Genomic DNA, 9970 nt, shown 5'->3' with positions numbered 1-9970 from the left:
AATATGTATATGTACATACAATATTGTGTTGCCAAGCATAGTTTATCCATGAAAACCAATTATTTTCTGTCAGATGCGCTCTCATTTCTGTATGACATGAAAACAAAAAGTAGCAGCTGATATAATATTTCTAGTATTTTTGTCAATTTTGGAAATTGGAGCATGGCCTACTTTTTGCCCTGATTTTAAACATATTCTCAATTCTGGTTTTTGACTAATAGCTATAATGAACTAGCACCTGTTGATCACTGCCAATCTTTTAAGGCTACGAGCTTGCCAGACAGTTGACTCGGTAGTGTCAATCATCACGACTAGTGAAGTGTGACCTGAGCGCCATGTGACGCGACGTTGTGCTTCACGTGCCGCACTACGTCCTGCCTCAGCCTGATCTGTGTTAGTGATCTGTTGTAAGAGCTTTTCTGCCAGATTAAATCAATTTCTTTGTAGTGAGACTAGAAGCTATTATATTGTCTGGCGATACAAAAGCTTGGCTAGCCTAGTCAATGAGTGCGCTAGTAGCTAGTTCGAAGGCTGTGCTAATTTGGACCGGTATCGAGCGATCGAAGTGAATTTTGTCTATAGATTCGTTCGTAGTTAATGTAAACAGTATCATACTCGTCCTATCTGTAGCAGCTGTCGAACTACTCCGATTTGGATCATACCTAGCTCAAAGATTTAGATCAAGGTGAGCAAATTTACTCTGTTTGTTGATGACAGGTTAGCTTTTCTCCTGTGTGTGACTGTGATCAAACTATTAGGACAGGTATCAAGGATGAGTAGCACACGGTATATATCGTATCTGCCAAGGAGTTTATATCACGGTTAAAGATAAGTGCAGATACCAGAGCATTTCTGAACAGAGTATATCATATTTGGGAAAGGACCTCATTCGCTATATTGTACCGATATTTTTGAAGGGTGACTTGATTAAACTAATGAATCCAGCATAGCTAATGGAGCTGCGATAATGATGTGGCCATGGCTGTTAGGCAGCAACCAGCAGAAGACGCAATAATTTTCTTTTAAATTGTTTGTAGTCTTTAAAACCTTTTACACTCATTTGAGCTATTAAAGATGGCTGTTGCAGCCAAAATTTATGGTTTGATATGCAGTATATCCAGCCCCTCAAGGCAGTGTATATGTAGCATTTAAATTAAACAAGACCAAATTTTTCTTTTGTTACCATATTTGGCCATAATACTCAAAGGTATGGAAGAATTGTATGTTTGTGTAAAATCTTGGATCAGCCATACTACATTAGCTATTATTTTATGAATGATGCCATATTACTTGAGAAAGATTAGCTCTCTAGCAGGAATCTCTTTATGGATTTATCTATGTACACCGCGTACTTGTTGTTGTGGCTTGTTGTTGTGGTTGCTTCAAGTTATTTAATCTTACAGTGTTAATGAATTTGTAGAAATACGTTAGTTAATTGATTGACCTGGGTTGAAGCATTTTTGCAGTAACTCAGTGACTCATCCGTTAGTTTGCGCGCACGCGGAGTTTTTAACTGAAGAATATTCATATGTTGGCAGTTTCTGAAGGTTGTTTGGATGTCATATGAACCAACTAAAGCAACCTTCAATTTCCCCCAAGCTTTTGTTCCATCATTCGTATATATATATAATCTAATTTTTTGACATTTCTATACAAAGTATTCATATACTAACACTTCCACTATAAATAACCTTATATTTTTTATTCACTATTATTTGTATATAATGGCTCTTCCATACGAAGCTAGTTTTAAGTAGTATGTTCATTCGAGTTATGTAACCTAAAGTTCAATGAAGTTGAATGACCCCAGCGGTCTAATTACATAATTACAGTTTTTGTATTTGAATATCGTATATCGTCCAATTTTGTTGACGGCTTATGAATTACATGGGCTATGGTTATTGATTTGCAAGCAATATGGAAACTTGTTTGAATGAAGAACTGCTTCTAGACGTTTCTGCATTAAGAAAATTTATTTGTAACATATCAACAATTCTAGCTGAGTGGCACATACAGGTTTGTCAGCTTCCTGTTATGGATGTGAATATTTGACCCGCTGAAGGTGTCATGACCAAAATGAGCTTAGCATGATACCAGCATTCATTGAAGCTTTCCTAATTTTATATTTAAATATTATAGCCTATTTATATTATATTTAAAATATTAATATTTAGAATTATGTATTTAAATATTTCTTTAGATTAACAAAGAAGAAAGGTAAAAGGTTTGCATTCCCCGCGTCACCAAAATCAATTTTCATTTTTTCGAGCAAATCATTTACGAATAATAAGTAGAAATAAGAATAGATGTCGCTTAATAGAGCATGTCTGCTAGTTTTGTGATTTCGGCGTCTGTGTTTGCGACTCAGAAAACATGTCCGCATATGATGTACAATGGTACTTTCTCTATTAATGCTCAACATCCATGTAATGTGAGCATCATTTGAACCAGATGTTAGTCTACTGGCGTGTCTTGTTATATTCAGGTTAAAGTAATATAATATATAGTCACTACATTAAAGGCTTTTAATCTGACCACGGCTATTGTGCAACCAGTAATGACTCAGATAGCTGAACAGGGTTATGAACAAATCTATTTTTAGTAAACAGTTTACCTACTTTGTATCCTGCTAGTCACTACATGAGTTGTACAGTTTTTCCAAGGCTGGTATAGTGATTTACATACCTTTGTGTTCCCTCTTGGTATTTGCAATCCTGTCTCTATGAAACATTATCGATCATCCCCCAGCTGAATTCCCAACTAATGCTCCCTAAACCTACTAGGAGACTGGAATAAAAATAGTCTTTTTGGTTCCACATTTGGGGTCGAGGAAGTATAAAACATGTATATTTTCCGGTGCAGATGTGAATGACTGTTGAACGATAGTTATTGTCTATTGGCGTGTCTTGTTATATCCAGGTTAAAGTAATATAATGTAAATGTAATATGTAATATTACATTACAGTAATGTAATATAATCCATAGTAAAGTAATATAAAATTAAAATAAGTAGAAATCGAATAGTAGGCCTACTACCTTTGCAGATGTCAGTGCCGATCATTTAAATATAAGTTGTATTCACAATCTGAAATTAATATTTCCCAAAAGTAAATCATTGGGATAAACTTTGCTCCATATGTCTGTATGAGAGCATAAATTCTCAAAGGGATTCAGAACTTTGTGAATCAGTCATCAATCTAATGTGTAACTTCATCACCCTTTAACAACAGTTCGGCAGGTATGAATAAACAATGCGGTTGTGTTCACTTGTTACTAGCTCTGCAAGTGAAGCCAGCTGTCATTATATGAGACTTTGGTTTGCATTTGTTGTTGTTGCATCATGATAGCCGACCAGCATGTTCATATATGCTTGTATTGATTACTAGCGTATAATTTGTGTGTAATCTGCTCTAACTAAGTTAGTTCCAGCTCTTCACCATCCCGTATAAGCATGAGTACAGACTCTTTCCTCAGCTGCTGTCATGCTATGGCAGTCATCCAATGTTCTTGCTGGCTACTAAGTAGTGAGTGCTTTTCTAAGTTGTGAATCATAACATTGGTTTTGTCATTGTTAAACAACAAGCACTTGTATGAAGACATCCTGTCAAGTGTTGGCAGCAGATGTGTCATATTGACTGCGTAAAATGATATATGTTGACAATTGTCTTTAAAGGTTGACTTGCAACAAAATTCACAGTACAGTTATTTGGTATCAAAAGACTCACCATGTCTTACTCTGCTGTGTTGTAGGTGCAAATTATTTGGAAATATGATTACAAGTTCCTAAAAGCTCAAAAACGAACAGTTAATCGCAGCCATCACAAAACCGCCCTAGATTAGAATCTCTTTCCAAAACGAATTAGCAGATTAGCAGCTTTGCGCTAGCAGATTTTACGTTCTCAAGCCATGCTTTCTCTATACAAATTAGTTTCTTTCATTTTTTGATCGTAATAATTTGTCATATAGCGTAACTAAAGTTTGCTAGAGTACATTATATAAAAAAATTCTTGACCGGCTGGATGTATTCTTAATAGCAAATTGTCCTCTTGCATATTCTATATACAAAAATCGCAAGGTTTATCGGTGTCGTTCGGTGTCAGTCCATCTATAGTAATTAAAATCTGTATCGCAGATTTGCTCCCGAATCTCCGTTCACAAGGCGGGTTCACAAGGCGGGTTCACAAGGCGGGTTCACAAGGCGGGTTCACAAGGCGGGTTCACAAGGTGGCGAGCTAACCTATTAAGCTTCAAGGGATGAAATGGATTCATTGGACGATTTGAGTCATTATCTGGGTTAAAATAGCATAACGACTCTGTGTTCGCTAAAGCTTGCTCTCACGGCCCTTATTAGTAAGCAATATGGATAGTAGTTTACTTCAATTAGCCAATAGCAACTATATTACCAGTGTTTATAAGCTGTTATTTAACACACCTGCCATACCAGGCATTTGGCTAGTCTTTACTATAATAAGAGCCGTGTCTGTCCATGCTAAGAACTTTTGGGAAAAATGCATCGCACAGGAATCAAATTTGGATATCCAGTGGCTACAGCCAAGCCTGCTACCAACTGCACCACCTCGCAGGGGCATAATTATGCAGGGCATGGAATAATTATGCCTATAAGAGATGTACACTCGAATTAAGATGCTTCCTCAAGCAAGCCGTAAGGCTCATCTCACAAATGAATTGATTCTCTGATACATTTTACTTACTGTAGAATTGTATTGACTCGAAGCATCTTACTAGTAAGAATTAAATTGGATCGAGTCTTTACTGTCACCGAAGAGGAATTGACTTGATATTCTACTTTCAATAAGCAAAATGACTTGAGTCAACATGTACCTGTTTCTCTTTATTACTGCGTTGACAGAAAATCCATTACGAACAGCGAGTCATAAGTTACCCAATCTGTTACTCGGCATGAGCCAATTTTAAGATTTCAGAGCAGTCTGATGTTGTCAGCCGCACAAGTTTTTTACAATATATCAATATCAATGAGTATATTTTATTGGTGAATAATATAGTATAGCTCTAATGTAGTATATCCCTATGGTTTGCCTGCGCACTGACAATAAGCTCACCATGTATATAAGCTTTATAACTGAATTGAATTGATATTGAAACCAGTTCCACTACCTAGTTTTTCTTTTACTCACAAAGCAGCATAAAATTGTGGATTTATTTATTTTTATTTTCGATTTAGGATGAATGAAAAGAAATATTGTAAACAGCAACCTAAACATATTTCAGGTAGTGAAATTATTCAAACTGGACCAAAGATATTTTGGACTACGACGTTTTTATATTAGATAATGTGTGTGTGTTTCGGTCAAAATTCAAAAACATCGGGTTTTCTTTTGCAGCTGGTTTCACTAAACTACAAAACTATTAAATTTTTGTTGTTGTTTTTAAATGAGTTTTCATCCGCGTGCAGAATTTTTTTGCTGATTCTACAAAGCTTTAAATTGAACTTATATGACAGAAACTCTGTGTTTATAGCAAAAATACCATTTTTGTTTATGTCAACAAAAAATGGTGGGCATGAATTATTTCTACCCTAAATAGCAATAAATTCTCTAGTGAAACAGTTGATATTTCCTATACAAACCGTCAGTAGACTGAGCTAATGGGAGTAGCTAAATTAGCGATTGTAGGTTGTTATTTTGATATATTTTTATAGGTCAACTTTTGGTAAGAATCGATGGAGAATTGATTTTGTTTGTTTGGAAGAATTGAATCGAGTCATTGAGGTTAGGATAGCTAAAGAATCAAGAATTGAATTGGAGATATTTTTGCAATGAATTGTGAATTGAATCGGTTCTTACACGACGTATGCAGAAGAATTAAGAACTGAATTGTTAATTTTTTGATGAGAATTAAAATGACTCGAGTCATTTTTCAAAGCCTTATGCACTTCTCTGTCATATAAGCATTACACATGATTATCTCACACGGTGGACAGGGCTGCCAGCGTACTAGCTTTTACTATAATAAGAGCCATGCCCATTCGTCTCAAGCCATGCTTGGAGAATAGGAAAAAAGATTTTGTTTCAATGAAATTCGAACACCTCGCATGCACCTTGGTAGACCAACACTATCACTTGTACGAATCACCTGCCATGCCACATATTTGAATAATTATGCAGTTACTTATACCTGCTGAACTCACACAGCACACCGGCCTGCCTGGGTACTAGTATACATGTAGATGAAGTATGACTGATGATTCGTGGTTCTGGTGGTAGTTAAAAAGATTCAGCCAATACACCAATTTGTAGGGCGTATACTAGTTTAACAAACCCGGTGTTTGAATATCTTTGTTGGATATGCTAACGCTGCCATAGATATACCCTCCCCACCTGCTATTCACTTCTATTCCTAACAAACACTAGCGTTACACGGTACACATTTTCGTCGTTTGTTTGCATGTGTATGGTTTCAAACGTCGCATATGTAATTCTTCGAAATGATTCAAATCTCCGATCCAAGGGAGGGTATTTGCAAGTATTGCATATGGTGTAAACATCGGTATTCGTATTATTGTATAAATCTTTGCGATCAGACTTTGGATTATCATTGTCTTCATTGGTGACATTCTTACAGTAATAACAGCATCCCTATGCGGCTCTGTTTTCAACGCACATGTTTTAAAAATATTATCTGATAAAAAAAATTTGCCACTCGTTTTGACATTTGACCTAGGAAGCATTTTAATAGTGTCAGGCGTGATATAAAATATGCGCCCCGCTGTAGCTAAAAACTGCAACAGGCTATTATCGAAAACGCGGAGTTGTGCAATGATTTCTTCGTAGCATGTAAACTCGTCAGCTACGGACAATTGGGAGTTGTGTGACCACTCCTGTGTATCATGTAAATATGTCCTCCTCATTCCTCCGATCAAAACCACAACTTACTTCGAAGCGCAAAAATTTGTAGCATGTAATACTAGTGAAAGTAGGCATGACATATCTTAACAGGTCTCAGCATTTTGTTTTGTGAGTAAACTAACAGACTGCGAGTTTGTCAATCCGCTCTGTCATATATAATAGTTACCATCGTTGCGTAGAATTCTTGAGCACCTGTCTCAGTCACTAAGTAGGAAAAACTTACATAACTAGGAAACTATATTGAGATTTACATGACACTGTGTATAACATAAAGCTGTTCATACCGTGAAGGTTAGATCTTGGCATGTTTTCTCTCGCTATAGTATAGCTTTGATATTTTTGGGTGATTGGAAATCCATTCTTTAAATCGATTACGAATAAGAAGAGCAATTACTTGAATGCCATAACTGCAAGGAGATTGCATCCACCGCTTTTTGTTTTCTTACTCACCTTATGCCTGGTTTGTTACATGTCGTATGGCTGGTTGGACGGAAAACATTGCAAAAATCTTTACTTTGCTTGTCATGTGTGCACAAATGGCAACTATCCAAATTTATCACAGCTGTCACCGTGGCACTTTGGAACTGATGGTCTCTTCACAAGCAGCATGCCATTTCATCACTGTTCCTGTAATGCTGAGCCCAACTCTCATCCCACAGGATGAGAGCTGTGGTTATGGTGGTACCCGGAGAGCCTATGTTCTTAGCGGCTAGGGTACCGGAGGTGATCACACAATTAAGGAATTATCTGCTCCTAGGCAATGGTAATTGTTGCGCATGGAATTACAATATACAGTGCTGTCAGAAATTATGAGACCACCCAATAATTCTCGCCTTTGTTCAACTTTGCACCTCTGCTGGCACCATATTAATTCATTCATTTGCCAAATATTGTACATCATTAGATGCAGAAACTTTTCCTTGTTTTAGTAAAGTAAATCAGGAGTCTTTCATTGTTCTTTTACAGCATTGGTGATAGAATTAGTGTCATCAAGTTATCTCTTCAGTGTCCGACCACATAGCTTGTTAGTGGTAAAACGTGATGTCATCACTATGTGTTGTGCATTCTGTAATCTCACAAAGTCAAATAGTTTGGCATAAAAAAATAAAAAATGAATAAAATAATAAAATGAATAAAAAAATGAAAATATCTTTTCGTTTTTTTATTCATATCAGTTGCATATGCCCTTCGATTGAGATAAAAAATAAGTATGGATTGTTATGTGATGGAAATTTGCTTCATATTAATTAGTAGAAAATTCCGCATCTAATGGTATATGGTTTATGATAGTTTTTTTGTAAAACTAAGTCAGTAAATCATTGCTACCACCTTGTCTCTTAAAATGTGAGGTGGTCTCATAATTTCTGACGGCACTGTAACATGTTTCCATCAAGGTTGTATTAATTACTTTACCATAATTGGAAGAAAATTGAAATTACGGAAATCGTACGCAGAATGCACTCAGGGTGAGTGGCCGCCCGTGTACGGTTTTTACTACCATTGACATCCTGCAACCTACACCGAGGACTGTAGCAAAGTCAAACTTGCTGAGCTTTGCTGGCGGCTACAGCCGGCAAAAACACTGCTACCGACTCTCGCTAGCCGGCCGGCTCTCTGCACCCGCTTGTTGCACCACCACCGCTCCTTGCTGTGAGGTGAGAACCAGGCCTGATGTAGCTCTGTGGATGTTCAAGCATTGAATGAGGTTTAAATCTTGTGGAAGAAAACATCCACATTCTTGGAAAAGAGTGAATTAACTTGTTATGAGTCTTATCAGTTTTTGGTCATGATCTTACTCTACACAAATTCAACAGCGTTTTGAACAAAAAAACATATGTTAGCTTGTCACGAGCATTGCAGATTGAAACCAGATTCATAAAATAAACATTATTTGTTTTTTCTCAGAAACTGCGTGGATGCAAGTTGTCGTTGTCACGTAACTTGGTGGTTCCCAATTTGATCATTCTTTTGTCATTATCAGTAACAGAATCTGATGCAGAAGGAAATCAGTTGAAATGCTTTAGCAAGGATATCATTTTATCCGCCTTTGTAGCGTTTCACAGTGATTAGAGTGAGATGAAATGATTTAGGGCGACATATGAAACAGGTAGAATTCTAGGGCAGTCATAAGCTGATGACATGATTTATGATGACATAAGAAGCAGGTGGAATTATAGGGCAGTCATAGGCTTATGACATGATTTACGATGACATATGAAGCAGGTGGAATTGTCATAGGCTCAAGCCTGTTCAGATTCTTTTCTTTTGAAAGAATAAGCGTGTTACAGGTCGTGACCTTTGCTTGACCTCGCCTTGGCTCAGTTGTTGTATAAGTACTTTACCTACTTCTACTACTAACGGGTCTTCACGCGCGACTGCTCTTTTGTGCTGTGAATGATTTTACCTTCAATTGAATTCCACAACATGTTCTTGAATACGCCAAGCATGCCATGTGGGAATTTTTGGCTAGCGCGCCTTGTATGACTGTAACAGTTATACAACATAATCGTGCCAAGGTTCAGCCATCAACACAGTTGATGAGAAAATCAATCAATACATGACCTGGTTGACATTATATAGGTAACACTGTAAATCCTAATCGTTGGAGTCATATTGTGACCTCTCTGTAACCCTGAACCGCTGGGACTGCCTACATCAAAGTTCACTTGTTCTCTAATGGCCAGTATATCAGTGTGTTTCCATGGAGCAGATTTGGAGTTGTTGAATGGACATTCGCGTGTTGCTGCAGTGCCACGCATATATTAACACGGCACCACAGCAAATGTCATGAAAGAGAATATGGTCCGAGCAATACGCAACGGCTAATCACCATCGCCGAAGTGATACACATTGCACAGGATGTCCTACAGTAATACTTCAACTTACGAGTGCTCCAACGTACGAGAAACCTGAGATACGAGCCAGCTTTTAAGCTAATTTTAGCACTAACATACGAGCCATGTTTGAGATACGAGCACGTGAGTCAGTTGCCTAGTATGCCGGAGGTATTTTATGAGAACAGCATCACTCTGTATTTTTCAACTGCTCAGGTTATACTTTTGTACTGTGTTTTTTGTGCGCGA

The 9970-nt window shown here is 37.2% G+C and overlaps 1 protein-coding gene across 1 annotated transcript in view; it reads left to right on the top strand.

The window, feature by feature from the left end:
• The first annotated feature begins 417 nt into the window (after positions 1-417).
• Positions 418-9970, top strand: part of LOC137407725 (galactosylceramide sulfotransferase-like) — a 38380-nt gene continuing 28827 nt past the window's right edge. Inside the window, exon 1 of the mRNA XM_068094103.1 lies at positions 418-685. The gene's annotated coding sequence lies outside the window, so the exon portion shown is untranslated. The remainder of the gene's footprint in view (positions 686-9970) is intronic.

This window comes from Watersipora subatra, chromosome 11 (assembly GCF_963576615.1).
Source record: "Watersipora subatra chromosome 11, tzWatSuba1.1, whole genome shotgun sequence".
Taxonomy (NCBI): Eukaryota; Metazoa; Bryozoa; class Gymnolaemata; order Cheilostomatida; family Watersiporidae; genus Watersipora; species Watersipora subatra.
This window is presented reverse-complemented; position numbering and strand designations above follow the sequence as displayed.